Source organism: Arachis hypogaea, chromosome 13 (assembly GCF_003086295.3).
Source record: "Arachis hypogaea cultivar Tifrunner chromosome 13, arahy.Tifrunner.gnm2.J5K5, whole genome shotgun sequence".
Lineage (NCBI taxonomy): Eukaryota > Viridiplantae > Streptophyta > Magnoliopsida > Fabales > Fabaceae > Arachis > Arachis hypogaea.
This window is the reverse complement of record NC_092048.1, coordinates 66929684-66945675: the sequence shown is the minus strand read 5'-3', so window position 1 is coordinate 66945675 and position 15992 is coordinate 66929684.

Here is a 15992-nt window from a genome sequence, read left to right as displayed (position 1 = left end):
AGGCCATTACGGCTCGCCTTTCGGCTTCCTCCTCGGGATAGCGTCATTTAAAGAACGAGGGTCAGCACAACGTAAAAAACAAAACAGAAAAAAACCGAAAAAATAAAACCGGAGGAACCTGCCGAAGATGAGGCCATTACGGCTTGCCTTTAGGTGTGCTCCTCGAGTTAGCGTCATTCAAAGAACGAGGGTCAGAACAACTTAAAAAAAACCGGAAAAAAACCAGAATCGCTTGTCGAAGATGATGCCATTAAGGCTCGCCATTAGGTGTCCTCCTCGGGATAGCGTCATTTAATGAACGAGGGTCAGCACAACGTAAAAAAAAATACTGGAAAAAAAACCGGAAGAGCCAGCCGAAGATGAGGCCATTAGAGCTCGCCTTTAGGTGTCCTCCTCGGGATAGCGTCATGTAGAGAACGAGGGTCAGAACAACGTAAAAAAAAAGGAAAAAAAAAACCGAAAAAAAATTGAATGAACCTGCCGAAGATGAGGCCATTACGGCTCGCCTTTAGGTGTCCTCCTCAGGACAGGGTCATTTAAAGAACGAGGGTCAGCACAACGTAAAAAAAAACTGGAAAAAAAACCGGAAGAGCATGCCGAAGATGAGGCCATTACGGCTCGCCTTTAGGTGTCCTGCTTGGGATAGCATCACTTAAAGAACGAGAGTCAGTAAAACGTAAAAAAATTGGAAAAAATCGGAAAAAAAAAAGACAAGCCCGCTGAAGATGAGGCCATTACGGCTCTCCTTTAGTTATCCCCCTCGGGATAGCGTCATGTAAAGAACGAGGGTCAGCACGACGTAAAAAAAAACGGAGAAGCCTGCCAAAGATGAGGCCATTACGGCCCGCCTTTAGGTGTCCTCCTCGGGATAGCGTCATTTAAAGAACGAGGGTCAGAACAACGTAAAAAAAAACCGGAGGACGCTGCCGAAGATGAGGCCATTACGGCTCGCCTTTAGGTGTCCTCATCGGGATAGCGTCATTTAAAGAACGAGGGTCAGAACAACGTTAAAGAAAAAACCAGAAAAAAAAAACAAAAAAAAACGGATGAGCTTGCCGAAGATGAGGCCATTACGGCTCGCCTTTAGGTGTCCTCCTCGGGATAGCGTCATTTAAAGAACGAGGGTCAAAACAACGTAAAAAAACTGGAAATAAACCGGAGGATCTTGCCGAAGATGAGGCCATTACGGCTCGCCTTTAGGTTTCCTCCTCGGGATAGCGTCATTTAAAGAACGAGGGTCAGCACAACGTAAAAAAAACTGGAAAAAAAAACCGGAAGAGCCTGCCGAAGATGAGGCCATTACGGCTCGCCTTTCGGCTTCCTCCTCGGGATAGCGTCATTTAAAGAACGAGGGTCAGCACAACGTAAAAAACAAAACAGAAAAAAACCGAAAAAATAAAACCGGAGGAACCTGCCGAAGATGAGGCCATTACGGCTCACCTTTAGGTGTCCTCCTCGGGATAGCGTCATTTAAAGAACGAGGGCAAGCACAACGTAAAAAAAAACAAAAAAAAAAAAACCGGAGGAGCCTACGAAGATGAGGCCATTACGGCTCGCCTTTAGGTGTCCTCCTCGGGATAGCGTCATTTAAAGAACGAGGGTCAGCACAACGTAAAAAAAAAACCGGGAGGAGCCTGCCGAAGATGAGGCCATTAAGGCTCGCCTTTAGGAGTCCTCCTCAGGATAGCATCACTTAAAGAACGAGGGTCAGCAAAACATAAGAAAAAAAAAACAGAAAAAATAGGAAAAAAAGAGGAGCCTGCTGAAGATGAGGCCATTACGGCTCTCCTTTAGGTATCCCCTCGGGATAGCGTCATGTAAAGAACGAGGGTCAGCACAACGTAAAAAAAAAAAAAGAATCGGAGGAGCCTGCCGAAGATGAGGCCATTACGGCTCGCCTTTAAGTGTCCTCCTCGGGATAACGTCATTTAATGAACAAGGGTAAGCACAACGTAGTAAAATAAATGGAAAAACCGGAAAAAAAACCGGAGGAGCCTGCCGAAGATGAGGCCATTACGGCTCGCCTTTAGGTGTCCTCCTCGGAATAGCGTCATTTAAAGAACGAGGGTCAGCACAACGTTAAAAAAAAAACCCGGAAAAAAAATGGAGGAGACTACCGAAGATGAGGCCATTCAGGCTCGCCTTTAGTTGTCCTGCTCGGGATAGCGTCTTTTAAAGAACGAGGGTCAGAACAACGTAAAAAAAAAACGGAGGAGGCTGCCAAAGATGAGGCCATTACGGCTTGCCTTTAGGTGTGCTCCTCGAGTTAGCGTCATTCAAAGAACGAGGGTCAGAACAACTTAAAAAAAACCGGAAAAAAACCAGAATCGCTTGTCGAAGATGATGCCATTAAGGCTCGCCATTAGGTGTCCTCCTCGGGATAGCGTCATTTAATGAACGAGGGTCAGCACAACGTAAAAAAAAATACTGGAAAAAAAACCGGAAGAGCCAGCCGAAGATGAGGCCATTAGAGCTCGCCTTTAGGTGTCCTCCTCGGGATAGCGTCATGTAGAGAACGAGGGTCAGAACAACGTAAAAAAAAGGAAAAAAGAAAACCGAAAAAAAATTGAATGAACCTGCCGAAGATGAGGCCATTACGGCTCGCCTTTAGGTGTCCTCCTCGGGACAGGGTCATTTAAAGAACGAGGGTCAGCACAACGTAAAAAAAAACTGGAAAAAAAACCGGAAGAGCATGCCGAAGATGAGGCCATTACGGCTCGCCTTTAGGTGTCCTGCTTGGGATAGCATCATTTAAAGAACGAGGGTCAGCATAACGTAAAAAAAAAAAAACAGAAAAAACCGGGAAAAAAATAGTGGAGCCTGCTGAAGATGAGGTCATTACGGCTCGCCTTAAGGTATCCTCCTCGGGATAGCGTCATTTAAAGAACGAGGGTCAGCATAACGTATAAAAAAAAAAGGAAAAAACCAGAAAATAAATGGAGGAGCCTGTTGAAGATGAGTCGATTACGGCTCGCCTTTAGGTGTCCTCCTCAGGATAGTGTCATTTAAAGAACGAGGGTTAGCACAACGTAAAAAAAAAAACGGAGGAGGCTGCCGAAGATGAGGTCATTACGTCTCGCCTTTAGATGTCCTCCTCGAGTTAGCATCATTCAAAGAACGAGGGTCTAAACAACGTAAAAAAATCCAGAAAAAAACCGGAGGAGCTTGCCGAAGATGAGGCCCTTAAGGCTCGCCTTTAGGTGTCCTCCTCGGGATAGCATCACTTAAAGAACGAGGGTCAGCAAAACGTAAGAAAAAAAAACGGAAAAAATCGGAAAAAAAAAGAGGAGCCTGCTGAAGATGAGGCCATTACGGCGCTCCTTTAGGTATCCCCTCGGGATAGCGTCATGTAAAGAACGAGGGTAAGCACAACGTAAAAAAAAAACGTAGGAGCCTGCCGAAGATGAGGCCATTACGGCTCGCCTTTAGGTGTCCTCCTCGGGATAGCGTCATTTAATGAACGAGGGTCAGCACAACGTAGTAAAAAAAACAGAAAAAACTGGAAAAAAAACCGAAAGAGCCTGCCGAAGATGAGGCCATTACGGCTCGCCTTTAGGTTTCCTCCTCGGGATAGCGTCATTTAAAGAACGAGGGTCAGCACAAGGTAAAAAAAACAGAAAAAAACCAAAAAAATAAAACCGGAGGAACCTACCGAAGATGAGGCCATTACGGCTCGCCTTTAGGTGTCCTCCTCGGGATAGCGTCATTTAAAGAACGAGGGTCAGAACAATGTAAAAAAAATGAAAAAAACTGAAAAATAAAACCGGAGGAACCTGCCAAGATGAGGCCATTACGGCTCGCCTTTAGGTGTCCTCCTCGGGATAGCGTCAATTTAAGGAACGAGGGTGAGCACAACGTAAAAAAAAACGAAAAAAACCGAAAAAGATAATCGGAGGAGCCTGCCGAAGATGAGGCCATTACGGCTCGCCTTTAGCTGTCCTCCTCGGGATAGCGTCATTTAAAGAACGACGTCAGAACAACGTAAAAAAAAACCGAAAAAAAACCAAAAAAAATCGGAGGAGCCTGCGAAGATGAGGCCATTACGGCTCGCCTTTAGGTGTCCTCCTCGGGATAGCGTCATTTAAAGAACGAGGGTCAGCACAACGTTAAAAAAAAAACCGGAAAAAAAATGGAGGAGACTGCCGAAGATGAGGCCATTACGGCTCGCCTTTAGTTGTCCTGCTCGGGATAGCGTCTTTTAAAGAACGAGGGTCAGAACAACGTAAAAAAAAAACGGAGGAGGCTGCCAAAGATGAGGCCATTACGGCTTGCCTTTAGGTGTGCTCCTCGAGTTAGCGTCATTCAAAGAACGAGGGTCAGAACAACTTAAAAAAAACCGGAAAAAAACCAGAATCGCTTGTCGAAGATGATGCCATTAAGGCTCGCCATTAGGTGTCCTCCTCGGGATAGCGTCATTTAATGAACGAGGGTCAGCACAACGTAAAAAAAAATACTGGAAAAAAAACCGGAAGAGCCAGCCGAAGATGAGGCCATTACAGCTCGCCTTTAGGTGTCCTCCTCGGGATAGCGTCATGTAGAGAACGAGGGTCAGAACAACGTAAAAAAAAAGGAAAAAAAAACCGAAAAAAAATTAAATGTACCTGCCGAAGATGAGGCCATTACGGCTCGCCTTTAGGTGTCCTCCTCGGGACAGAGTCATTTAAAGAACGAGGGTCAGCACAACGTAAAAAAAAACTGGAAAAAAAACCGGAAGAGCATGCCGAAGATGAGGCCATTACGGCTCGCCTTTAGGTGTCCTCCTGGGATAGCGTCATTTAAAGGACGAGGGTCAGCAAACGTAAAAAAAAACAGAAAAAACCGGGAAAAAAATAGTGGAGCCTGCTGAAGATGAGGCATTACGGCTCGCCTTAGGTTCCTCCTCGGGATAGCGTCATTTAAAGAACGAGGGTCAGCATAACGTAAAAAAAAAAAAAAAAAAACCGAAAAAAATGGAGGAGCCTGTGAAGATGAGTCATTACGGCTCGCCTTTAGGTGCCTCCTCGGATAGTGTCATTTAAAGAACGAGGGTCAGCACAACGTAAAAAAAAAATGGAGGAGGCTGCCGAAGATGAGGCCATTACGCTCGCCTTTAGTGTCCTCCTCGATAGCTCATTAAAGAACGAGGGTCAGACAACGTAAAAAAAACCAGAAAAAAACCGGAGGAGCTTGCCGAAGATGAGGCCTTAAGGCTCGCCTTTAGGTGTCCTCCTCGGATAGCATCACTTAAAGAACGAGGGTCAGCAAAACGTAAAAAAAAAAACGGAAAAAATCGAAAAAAAAGAGGAGCCTGCTGAAGATGAGGCCATTACGGCGCTCCTTTAGGTATCCCCTCGAGATAGCGTCATGTAAAGAACGAGGGTAAGCACAACGTAAAAAAAAAACGTAGGAGCCTGCCGAAGATGAGGCCATTACGGCTCGCCTTTAGGTGTCCTCCTCGGGATAGCGTCATTTAATGAACGAGGTCAGCACAACGTAGTAAAAAAAACAGAAAAAACTGGAAAAAAAACCGAAAGAGCCTGCCGAAGATGAGGCCATTACGGCTCGCCTTTAGGTTCCTCCTCGGGATAGCGTCATTTAAAGAACGAGGGTCAGCACAAGGTAAAAAAAACAGAAAAAACCAAAAAAAAAAACCGGAGGAACCTACGAAGATGAGGCCATTACGGTTCGCCTTTAGGTGTCCTCCTCGGGATAGCGTCATTTAAAGAACGAGGGCAGCACAACATAAAAAAAAAAACCGAAAAAAAACCGAAGGAGCCTGTCGAAGATGAGGCATTACGCTCCTTTAGGTGTCCTCCTCGGGATAGCGTCATTTAAAGAACGAGGTCAGCACAACGTAAAAAAAAAAAAACGGAGGAGCCTGCCGAGATGAGGCCATTAAGGCTCGCCTTTAGGTGTCCTCCTCGGGATAGCATCATTAAAGAACGAGAGTCAGAAAACGTAAAAAAAAAAAAACGGAAAAAAAAGACAAGCCCGCGAAGATGAGGCCATTACGGCTCTCCTTTAGTTATCCCCTCGGGATAGCGTCATTAAAGAACGAGGTCAGCACAACGTAAAAAAAAAAAACAGAGAAGCCTGCCAAGATGAGGCCATTACGGCTCGCCTTTAGGTGTCCTCCTCGGGATAGCGTCATTAAGAACGAGTGTCAGCACAAGTAAAAAAAAAAATGGAAAAAAAAACGAGAGCCCCGAAGATGAGGCCATTACGGCTCGCCTTTAGTGTCCTCCTCGGGATAGCGTCATTTAAAGAACGAGGGTCAGAACAACGTAAAAAAAAACCGAGGAGCCTGCCGAAGATGAGGCCATTACGGCTCGCCTTTAGGTGTCCTCTCGGGATAGCGTCATTTAAAGAACGAGGTCAGAACAACGTAGAAAAAAAAAAAAAAACAAAAAAAAACGGAGAGCCTGCCGAAGATGAGGCCATTACGGCTCGCCTTTAGGTGTCCTCCTCGGGATAGCGTCATTTAAAGAACGAGGGTCAAACAACGTAAAAAAACGAAAAAACCGGAGGAGCTGCCGAAGATGAGGCCATTACGGCTCGCCTTTAGGTGTCCTCCTCGGGATAGCGTCATTTAAAGAACGAGGGTCAGCACAACGTAAAAAAAAACTGGAAAAAAAAACCGGAGAGCCTGCCGAAGATGAGGCCATTACGGCTCGCCTTTAGGTTCCTCCTCGGGATAGCGTCATTTAAAGAACGAGGGTCAAACAACGTAAAAAAAAACAGGAAAAAATAAACCGGAGGAACCTGCCGAAGATGAGGCCATTACGGCTCACCTTTAGGTGTCCTCCTCGGGATAGCGTCATTTAAAGAACGAGGGCAGCACAACGTAAAAAAAAACAAAAAAAAAAAACTGGAGGAGCCTACGAAGATGAGGCCATTACGGCTCGCCTTTAGGTGTCCTCCTCGGGATAGCGTCATTTAAAGAACGAGGGTCAGCACAACGTAAAAAAAAAAATCGGGAGGAGCCTGCCGAAGATGAGGCCATTAAGGCTCGCCTTTAGGAGTCCTCCTCAGGATAGCATCATTAAAGAACGAGGGTCAGCAAACATAAAAAAAAAACAGAAAAAAAAAAAAAGAGGAGCGTGCTGAAGATGAGGCCATTACGGCTCTCCTTTAGGTATCCCCTCGGGATAGCGTCATGTAAAGAACGAGGGTCAGCACAACGTAAAAAAAAAAAATCGGAGGAGCCTGCCGAAGATGAGGCCATTACGGCTCGCCTTTAGGTGTCCTCCTCGGGATAGCGTCATTTAATGAACAAGGGTCAGCACAACGTAGTAAAAAAATGGAAAAACGGAAAAAAACGGAGGAGCCCGCTGAAGATGAGGCCATTACGGCTCGCCTTTAGGTGTCCTCCTCAGGATAGCGTCATTTAAAGAACGAGGGTCAGACAACGTAAAAAAAAAAAACGGAGGAGGCTGCCGAAGATGAGGCCATTACGGCTCGCCTTTAGGTGTCCTCCTCGGGATAGCGTCATTTAAAGAACAAGGGTCAGAACAACGTAGAAAAAAAGAAAAAAACAAAAAAAACCGGAGGAGCCGCGAAGATGAGGCCATTACGGCTCGCCTTTAGGTGTCTCCTCGGATAGCGTCATTTAAAGAACGAGGGTCAGAACAACGTAAAAAAAAAAAACGGAGGAGCTGCCGAAGATGAGGCCATTACGGCTCGCCTTTAGGTGTCCTCCTCGGGATAGCGTCATTTAAAGAACAGGGTCAGAACAACGTAAAAAAAACCGAAAAAAAACCGGAGAGCCTGCCGAAGATGAGGCCATTACGGCTCGCCTTTAGGTGTCCTCCTCGGGATAGCGTCATTTAAAGAACGAGGGTCAGAACAACGTAAAAAAACTGGAAAAAATCGGAGGAGCTGCCGAAGATGAGGCCATTACGGCTCGCCTTTAGGTGTCCTCCTCGGATAGCGTCATTAAAGAACGAGGGTCAGCACAACGTAAAAAAAACTGAAAAAAACCGGAGAGCTGCCGAAGATGAGGCCATTACGGCTCGCCTTTAGGTGTCTCCTCGGGATAGCGTCATTTAAAGAACGAGGGTCAGAAAACGTAAAAAAAAAAAACCGGAGGAGCTCCGAAGATAGGCCATTACGCTCGCCTTTAGGTGTCCTCCTCGATAGCGTCATTAAAGAACGAGGGTCAGCACAACGTAAAAAAAACTGGAAAAAAACCGGAGGAGCCTCCGAAGATGAGGCCATTACGGCTCGCCTTTAGGTGTCCTCCTCGGGATAGCGTCATTTAAAGAACGAGGGTCAGCACAACGTAAAAAAAAACGAAAAAAAACCGAAAGAGCCTGCCGAAGATGAGGCCATTACGGCTCGCCTTTAGGTGTCCTCCTCGGGATAGCGTCATTTAAAGAACGAGGTCAGCACAACGTAAAAAAAAAACAAAAAAAACCGAAGGAGGACCTGCCGAAGATGAGGCCATTACGGCTCGCCTTTAGGTGTCCTCCTCGGGATAGCGTCATTTAAAGAACGAGGTCAGCACAACGTAAAAAAAAACGAAAAAAAACCGAAGGAGCCTGCCGAAGATGAGGCCATTACGGCTCGCTTTAGGTGTCCTCCTCGGGATAGCGTCATTAAAGAACGAGGTCAGCACAACGTAAAAAAAAAAAAACGGAGAGAGCCTGCCGAAGATGAGGCCATTACGGCTCGCCTTTAGGTGTCCCCCTCGGGATAGCGTCATGTAAAGAACGAGGTCAGCACAACGTAAAAAAAAAAAAGCCTGCGAAGATGAGCCATTACGACTCGCCTTTAGTGTCCTCCTCGGATAGTGATGACAAGTCATCTTAGCCTAGTTTCACTAGCCTTTTTCTTTTATTTTCAATTGATTTATGCACTTTCTTGAGCCATAAGCAAGCTAATTGGGTAGATTTTCATGCTTCCTTTGATTTAATCAATCATAGATGAATTAATGCAATTTCATGAGGTTTTATGCTATAATTGTCACATATTATGAAAGAATGAATATCTCATGATTTTGAGCATAGCTTTGATGTGTTTGGTTTATTAATGATAGGTGAAGAAAGCTTGGAGAAAGGTTGAAGCAAGAAGGAATGGCTAGGAGGAAGAGAGGACAAAAAGTTTGAGCAAAAGTTTGCCTCAAACTTTAGCTCAAACTTTTGGAATAAGTGAAAATGAACCAGGGAGCAAAAAGCTGGACCAAAAGTTTGCCTCCAACTTTTGTGCAAACTTTTGGGCAAAAAGCTTGAGCAAAAGTTTGCCTCAAACTTTAGCTCAAACTTTTGGGAGAAAAGCTTGAGCCAACGTTTGCCTCAAACTTTTTGGCAAACGTTGGCATCAAAAATCAACACCCTGGAGAGCAAAAGTTTGCGCCAACGTTTGCCTCAAACTTTTTGGCAAACGTTGGCGCCATGAACAACACACCCTGGAGAGCAAAAGCTTGCGCCAACGTTTGCCTCAAACTTTTTGGCAAACGTTAGCGCCATGAGTGTGCAAGGGGAGGCCAACGTTTGAGCAAAAGTTTGACCCCAAACTTTAGCTCAAACGTTGGTATCAGCAAAATGGGGTGGCTGATGTGAAAAGTTTGAGTAAAAGTTTGCCTCAAACTTTTACTCAAACTTTTACTCAAGCTTACATGATTCCAAACCCGGTTCAATTCGGTTCTTCTCCAAACTCCAAGAGCGATCAACCAAGGCCTCTATCAACCCAATTCCATCAAGAGCAAAGGCCCAATTGAAGGCTTGAAAACCATTTGAAGAAAGTGTATAAATAGCATAGGATTTAAGTTTTTATGGGAGCTTTCTTTTCGGTTTTGATTAGGACACTTAGTAGAGAGCTCACTTTACATTTCTTGGCATTGTTGTTTTAATTCAAGAGAATTTGGGAGGAGAATTGATCTCTCTTCTTCCTTGTTCTTGCCCAGCACTCTTTACTTTCCTTGTCTTGGATCTTGGGTTGGAAAATTGAAGGAAATCTGTTTCAGTCTCATCCTAGATCTCTCCATTTCATTTTACTGCATAATTGAATTTCCATTTTGATTAATTGCTTCTTCATCTACTTTTTCTGAAATTTACAAATCCTTTGCAATTGTTCTTGTTGGATCTAGGAAGGCATTGAGATCTACACTCGGTTATCTAGTCTCTTGAGTCCTGAGATCTAAATTCTCATTTTACTTTCTCTGTTTAACACTTTTCATGCTCATTTACAATTCTGTTTTTAGATCTGATTCAATCCAAGTCATCTTCTATTTCTCTGCTTGTTGAAATTTTACTTTTCCTTGTTTAATTTCTGCAAATCCAACTCCCTATTCCCTTTACAATTCAAGCCGTTTACATTTCTTGCACTTTAAGATTTTGCAATTTACATTTCTTGCGTTCTAAGTTTCTGCCATTTAATTTCTTACTCTTTAAGATTCAGCACTTTAAATTCCAGCTCTCTTTAATTTCATGCAATTTACCCATTTTCTTTACTTTCTATACAAGTTAAATTCGGTTAATCACAAATCTCTCAACCAAATCTTGATTCGCTTGACTAAATCAACCACTAAACTAAAAATTGCTAAATCCTTCAATCCCTGTGGGATCGATCTCACTCCCGTGAGTCTTTATTACTTGATGCGACCCGGTGCACTTGCCGGTGAGTTTTGTGTCGGATCGTTTTCCGCACATCAAGTTTTTGGCGCCGTTGCCGGGGATTGATTAGATTGACAATGATTAAGTAAAGTGGAGATCTAGATCAAGTACTTTTTCTTTTCTTTCCTTTAATTTTCACTTAACCCACTAACTGTTTGAATTTTTGCTTAAGCTAACTAAAACTTCATTCTAGCAGTATATTGAAGTGTCACTGGTTTGTGTGTTTCTTATGTTCTGCTTGTATGTCAGGTACAAGAAGAACCACACCCCCCTTTCATGAACAAGACGAAAGAACTCTCAGGAGGTTAAGAAGAGCTGAAAGAGGGAAAAATATTGTTGGAGAAGAGGAATCAGAAGAAGAATTCCAAGATATGGAGGAACATTCAACCAATCCACCTGGTGGAGCAGACAATAACAACAACAACCTACCCCAGAGGAGAGTTTTGGCCTCCTACACCTTTGCAAATGCTAGACATTGTGGAAGTAGCATTCTCACCCCTAATGTCAATGCAAATAACTTTGAATTGAAGCCACAACTCATTACATTGGTCCAAAACAACTGCTCGTTTGGGGGAGGACCATTGGAGGATCCAAATCAACATCTATCTACCTTCTTAAGGATTTGTGACACTGTCAAGTCCAATGGCGTGAATCCTGAGACCTACAAGCTTCTGCTGTTCCCGTTCTCATTAAGGGACAAGGCCGCACAATGGCTTGAAACTTTTCCTCAAGGAAGCATCACTAGCTGGGATGATTTGGTGACTAAATTTCTAGCCAAATTCTATCCACCTAAAAGAGTCATCAGGCTGAAAACTGAGGTGCAAATATTCACACAATTGGATGCTGAAAATCTGTATGAAGCATGGGAGAGATACAAGGCTCTGCTGAGGAAATGTCCACCAGAAATGTTCACTGAGTGGGACAAGCTACAGAACTTCTATGAAGGACTCACTCTAAAGGCTCAAGAATCACTTGACCACTCAGCTAGAGGATCATTGCAACTGATGAAAACAGCAGAAGAAGCTCAAAATCTTATTGACATGGTGGCCAACAATCAATATTTCTTTGCTCACCAAAGAAATCGCCAACCATCACAAAGGAGAGGAGTAATGGAGCTAGAAGGAGTGGACTCAATCTTGGCTCAAAACAAGATGATGCAACAGCAAATTCAACAACAATTTGAGCAAATGGCCAAGAGGATTGATAGCCTCCAAGTTGTAGCAGTTAACACAAGCCAACCATCATCCACATGGGGGCAAAATGAAGAAACTCAAGAAGAACAACAACAAGAGCAAGTACAGTATATGCACAACCGAGGACCAAATGAAGTGTATGGTGATACATACAATCCATCCTGGAAGAACCACCCAAACCTCAGATGGGGAGATAATCACACCCAAAACCAAAAACCATGGCAGAGGAACTCAAACCAAGACAACCCAAGAAGCAACCAAAACCACAACCAACAGCAAACTAACCAGAACCCCTACAGAAAACCTCAAAATAACTACCCCAACCAGTACCAATCCAATAACCAACCCACCAACCAAAATGCCTACCATCCACCACCCACATCTCATAACCCACCTCAAGTATCACCTGAATCTCAAAGACTCACTAACTTGGAGACCTTGATGGATAAAATATTGAAACACCAGGAAATGACAACCAAGAACCATGAAGCCTCCATAAAGAGCCTAGAGAGGAAAATTGGGCAAATCTCCAAACAGATTTCTGTTGAGAGACCTTCAAGTTCATTGCCGAGTGACACAATCCCAAATCCTAAGGAAGAATGCAAGGCAATACAATTAAGGAGCGGGAGAACATTGAAGAGCAGCAAGAGACCACTAGAAGAGGAACAGTCAACACAAACGGAAGAAGCCAATGATGATGATGCAATGGCAAGCAAGCAAGCTTCAAAACAAATTCAAGAAAAGGAGAAACAATCAAAAATTCCAAAAAAGGGGAATGAAGCAATTGAAGAGCCAACAAAGAATCAAAAGCAACAAGCAGAGAAGGCCTTTGTACCTCCACTGCCATATCCCCAGAGATTCAACAAGGAGGCAAAAGACCAACAATTTCACAAGTTCCTTGAGACTTTCAAGAAGTTGGAGATAAATATCCCCTTGGCTGAGGCACTGGAGCAGATGCCCCTATATGCCAAGTTCATGAAGGAGCTAATCAACAAGAAGAGAAGTTGGCAAGAAAAGGAAACTATCATGCTCACTGAAGAATGTAGCGCTGTGATCCAGATGGGTATCCCACCAAAGCTCAAAGATCCAGGGAGTTTTGTAGTCTCATGCACCATAGGCAAGATAACATTGGAAAACGCCCTGTGTGATCTAGGTGCCAGCATCAACTTGATGCCTCTATCATTGATGAGAAAGCTTGCCATAGAAGAAATTAAACCCACCAGGATGTCACTAGTCATGGCTGATAGATCAATCAAGACACCCAATGGTATTGTGGAGAATTTACTAGTGAAGGTTGGAAAGTTTATCTTCCCCGCAGACTTCGTGATCTTAGACACAGAAGGGGAAGGGAGCAGCTCAATCATCTTGGGGAGACCATTTCTAGCCACAGCAAGAACCACTATTGATGTGGAGAAGGGAGAAATGACCTTCAGGGTGCATGATGAACAAATGGTAATCAATGTCTTCAAATCAATGCAACACCCCTCAGAGCAAGAAAATTACATGAATGTGGACATGATTGAAGGGCTGGTAGAAGAAATGTTTGAAGACAACTATTTGGAGCATCAGAAAGAACAAAGAGAGGAAGTGATAGAAATACTCATTGAAGACAAGAAAGAGGACAAACCAAAACAGGAGTTAAAACCTCTCCCTCCTCACCTCAAATACGTGTTTCTTGGGGAAACAGAGGCATTTCCAGTAATTATAAATTCCTCTTTGAACATGGATGAGGAAGCAAGGTTGATTGAAGTATTAAAAACTCACAAAACAGCCTTGGGGTGGACAATTGAGGACATCAAAGGCATCAGCCCTGCTATTTGTATGCATAAAATTTTATTGGAGGAAGAATCAAAACCTGTGGTTCAACCTCAAAGAAGACTCAACCCAACCATGAAAGAGGTGATTCAAAAAGAAGTGATGAAGCTATGGAATGCAGGGATAATTTTCCCAATCTCAGACAGCTCTTGGGTGAGTCCGGTTCAAGTTGTGCCAAAAAAAGGAGGAATGACAGTCATCACCAATGAAAAGAATGAGTTGATCCTCACTAGGACAGTGATTGGGTGGAGAATGTGCATAGACTACAGGAAATTGAATGATGCAACAAGAAAAGATCATTTTCCTTTACCATTCATTGATCAAATGTTGGAAAGACTAGCAGGCCATGCTTATTATTGCTTCCTGGATGGGTATTCGGGTTACAATCAAATAGTGGTGGACCCCAAGGATCAAGAGAAGACCTCCTTCACATGCCCATTTGGAGTTTTTGCCTATAGAAGGATGCCCTTTGGGCTATGCAACGCCCCAGCCACTTTTCAAAGGTGTATGCTTTCTATTTTTTCTGATATGGTGGAAAAATTTTTAGAAGTCTTCATGGATGATTTTTCTGTTTTTGGCAATTCATTTAACACTTGCTTGCATAACTTAACTCTTGTTTTGAAAAGATGCCAAGAAACTAATTTGGTGTTGAATTGGGAAAAATGCCATTTCATGGTTCCGGAAGGAATAGTTCTTGGGCATAAAGTGTCATGTAGAGGTATAGAAGTTGATAAAGCTAAAATAGAAGTTATTGAAAAACTCCCTATACCTGTTAATGTGAAAGCAGTAAGAAGTTTTCTTGGGCATGCTGGCTTCTACAGAAGGTTCATCAAGGACTTTTCAAAAATAGCAAAACCATTGAGCAATTCGCTAATGAATGATGTTCCCTTCATTTTTGATGATAATTGTAGACATGCCTTTGAAACTCTCAAGAGAAAGCTCATTACAGCACCAATCATCACACCCCCTGATTGGAATTTACCTTTTGAACTTATGTGTGATGCAAGCAACCTTGCTATCGGTGCTGTACTGGGGCAAAAGAAGGACAAATTGCATCATGTCATATATTATGCTAGCAAAGTGTTGAATGAAACACAGAAAAATTATACCACCACTGAAAAAGAACTTTTAGCAATTGTATATGCATTTGATAAGTTTAGACAATACTTGATCGGCTCAAAAGTTATAGTATACACTGACCATTCTGCCCTCAAGTATTTAATGTCTAAACAGGATTCAAAGCCAAGGCTTGTCAGGTGGGTGTTGTTGCTACAAGAATTTGATATTGAAGTGAGGGATAGGAAGGGAAGTGAAAATCAAGTAGTAGATCATCTATCAAGAGTGCCACAAGAAGCTAAGCAAGACAAGCCACATCAAGTCAATGAGAACTTCTCTGATGAACATCTCTTCCAAATTCAACAAACACCTTGGTTTGCTGACATAGCAAACTACAAGGTAGGAAGGAAGATACCTCAAGAATTTTCCAAGCAACAAATGAAGAAATTACTCAATGAAGTAAGGAAGTTCTTGTGGGATGAACCTTTTCTATTCAAGAGATGCTCTGATGAATGATTAGGAGGTGTGTCCCTGAAAGTGAAATGAAGGACATACTATGGCATTGCCATGGCTCAGCATATGGTGGACACTTTGGACCAGAGAGAACAGCTGCAAAGGTATTACAGAGTGGGTTTTATTGGCCAACCATCTTCAAGGATGCCAGAGAGTTTGTTCACCAATGCAATGAATGTCAAAGAACTGGAGGACTAACAAAGAGAAATGAGATGCCTCAAAATTTCATCCTGGAAGTGGAGGTGTTTGACTTATGGGGCATTGATTTCATGGGACCTTTTCCTCCTTCCTTCTCTTTCAGATATATCCTGGTGGCAGTAGAGTATGTATCAAAATAGGTGAAAGCCATAGCCACAACCACCTGTGATGCATAGATCGTCCTCCAATTCCTTAAAAAGCACATTTTCACAAGATATGGGGTGCCCAAGGGGCTGGTTAGTGATGGAGGTGGTCACTTTTGCAACAAACAGATGGAGAAACTCCTCCACAAATATGGAGTAATCCATAAAGTAGCCACACCTTACCACCCTCAGACTAACGGCCAGGCTGAACTAGCAAATAGGGAATTAAAGAAGATCCTAGAGAAAACAGTGGGAATCACAAGAAAAGACTGGGCTAGGAAGTTAGAGGATGCATTATGGGCATATAGGACAGCTTTTAAAACTCCTATTGGCAAGTCACTTTTTCAGCTATTGTATGGCAAATCCTGCCACCTCCCTGTAGAGCTTGAACACAGAGCTTTTTGGGCCACTAAACTCCTCAACCTTGATCCCCAAGCTGCAGGAGAGAAAAGGTTGTTACAACTAAATGAGTTAGATGAATT